The 2,887-nt window shown below is 35.2% G+C and overlaps 1 non-coding gene across 1 annotated transcript; it reads right to left on the bottom strand.

Moving 5' to 3' along the window:
- Nucleotides 1–2,563: 2,563 nt before the first annotated feature.
- On the bottom strand, nt 2,564–2,667 carry LOC129067986 (U6 spliceosomal RNA). Its single transcript, XR_008528810.1, has one exon. It is a non-coding gene; the product is annotated as a U6 spliceosomal RNA (small nuclear RNA).
- Nucleotides 2,668–2,887: the final 220 nt, after the last annotated feature.

Below are 2,887 nucleotides of genomic sequence, written 5' to 3' on the forward strand. Positions count from 1 at the left end.
TTGGATAAATCTCAATCCCTGTGTGCTATGTGTCTGCCACTAGGAATATATATTTGAAAAATTTTGTCTGACTGTAACTCACAGTTCTTAATTCAGCTGACATATTAGCCATTATAGTGAGCTTGCTGTCTTGAAGCAAAGAGCCATGGGAACACTATTTCATTAAGTGTGAATGTTTTACAATTATGAATATGACAGTCCTCTCCACTGCCCCCTCTATGTAAACACCTAGTCTGCATATACAACTATGGTATCAGATAATTAAGAACCCATTTCTTCCTCGAGATAACTGTAATATGTCCATGGGTCTGTAGTGCAATGGGGTTGCACCACCTGCTTCTGAATGCATGTATTCAAACAAAACTGCTTCAAGGATTTATGAACTAGGTTCTCCCTGGAGCCACTTTGGGGTTATCTGCTCCCTAGTCACCATCCAAGCTTTTGTTGTTAGTTGATAGAATCTCTCTGGAGCTGGGCCTTTACCCGGGCCACTGAGGCACAGTCCCTCTCTATTGGGTTGCTGGGGGGGTGACTCTGTATCTTGTTACCTTCCACAGCACCACAGCCTTCCTCATTTTTGCTTATTCTCCTCACTTGTAGACATCAGGGAAAGGGTTCCCTCGTAACTGGTCTTCCCACCCATTCTATCTCTTGGAAGCCAATCCTTCCTCCATCTCCCTAACAATTTCTGATGAGCCACTTTCATCCAGATTCCCCAAATCATTTGAAAATCACTCAAGTATTCTGTTCGCTAATAGACCTTTCAAAATAAGAAGAAAAGAATTTAAATTGTCAGTGGGTCAAGCTGAAGAGTTCACTTCTCTTTAATTGGAATTGGTATTTATTTGAGCTAGCTGTTGCCCAGTGACTGAAAATCAAGCTTTATTTTAAATATGTCCTTTGTTTAATGATACAGAATTACACCTTCAATAATGGAAAGAGGTTTATAGAGAAAAAGAACCATATCTAATGGGTATTGAAATGCAATTTCACAGACATTCTTGGAACAGTTCCTCTAATAATATTGCTTTGCACTTAACCAATTTATTTGCTTAATGTGAATTTAGTAAAGAATCTAAAGTCAGAGAAATAAAAATACCTAGGCCATTTTCATATGTAAAATATCAACAAAAAATAAATACACATCTTTGATGTTCATCTTTTAATCAAAATATGTTTTTATCAAAATGAATGCCATAGAGATAATCAGGGATGTTATTTAATAGGTTATTTTGAAATGCGGGCAGCATCACAACAGTCCTGTAAGGACTTGTTTTATTAAGTCGGTGATCGCAAGAGAGACTAAACCATAAGGGACTACTTCCAATTATAAATAGGTCACATATTCATCTACATAACCTTTTTCTCACAATTGGGAACTTAAGCAAATAATTTGGCGTATTTTTAACACGAGGAAAATATTCGAGCAGAAGCAGAGGGAAATAAATATCCTGTAGAATTCCAATCCTAAAATGGAAAAACAAACCAAAGACTTTCTTTCTGAGTATTTGAGTAAATCTCAGTTTTGCTCACTAGCTGACTGGGATTACACACATGACATTGAGTGAGGGAAAATACTGGAAAGAAATCTAGGCCTGGAGAATAATGGAACCTTTATTTTTTTATTTTCTAATGACATGGTAAACTACACCAGTACAGTACAAGATGATACTCTTTACAAATGAATAAGAGAGGTATAGCTACTCTCACTTCAGCTTAATATGATCCATGGAAGGAGTGGAAGGAAGGGGATGAACTAGGCCAATTGCTTGTGTGAGTTCAGTAAATGTGTTGTGTTCTAACTCAGTCCATATTCTCAAGTGGCCTGGATGCTGCATTAAAAAATGTATCTTTTGCACTACACAGTACTTTCATTATCCTAGGTTCATAAACATTTACCTCAGCCTTCAGTTGCATAGAATCAGATTTGGAAGAATCTCCAATCCATATTTTCCTTACAAAACTTTTTTTAACATTACTAATGGGTGTTACAGCATTTAATCTTGAAATCTGTTAATAACTACTTCACAGAGTAATGTATTTCATTAAAAGAAAATGTGAACAAATAAAAAGGCTGGCAGGAAGTTGAGCTAAAATCCACAACCATGTCTATATTTCGTATACCATTTACCAGCCACTACTCCAATTCTTTTAATATCCTCCAGTTCTCTTAAGTTCTTAAGTCTGACACTCTAAGATAAACATTCTTTGGAAATTATCTCTTTAGCACAGAGAATAAAGGCTCTATTGTTTACATTAGCCTTGCTATTGCATATTCACAAGTACACCTTAAGCCTGTGTTTGCTCTTTTACACACATCACACTTTTAATGAGTATTGAACTTATTTATGAAAACCTCTAGCCCTTTTGAAAATCGGTTTTTGTTATCTATGTCTTCCTTATACCATACTGAGAAATTCATCATTAATTATGAGCATGATACTTTTCAATTATGGTCTTGATGGAAAGGTCACATAGAATCTTGTTTCTAATATGTTTTATGTGAACCATCTGTCAAAGTTTTGTCTCTCTTGCTAATTTGATAATCATTTTTTTATTTCCTTAAATTTTGAAACACTTCACAAATTTGTGTGTCATTCTTGCACAGGGGTCATGCTAACCTCTCTGTATAATTCCAATTTTAGTACATGTGCTGCCTAAGTGAGCCTGGTAATATTTTATATGTCTTCTTCCAAAAGAAGAGACTGATATTAATTTATTTAATCTGGGAATTTTGATCAACTGACCAAGAATCAACCAAGTTGCACAATCATGTAACCTGAATTTCATTTTGTACAGAGGTCTATAGTTTATTAATGGAAGAAAAAAAATTAAAGGTCATTTAAGCCAATATCACCTTTTAAATTTATGGAAAGTGAGCCTCAGA

This window comes from Pteronotus mesoamericanus, unplaced genomic scaffold (assembly GCF_021234165.1).
Source record: "Pteronotus mesoamericanus isolate MK-2021 breed Mesoamerican mustached bat unplaced genomic scaffold, CSHL_Meso_final contig_20, whole genome shotgun sequence".
Taxonomy (NCBI): domain Eukaryota; kingdom Metazoa; phylum Chordata; class Mammalia; order Chiroptera; family Mormoopidae; genus Pteronotus; species Pteronotus mesoamericanus.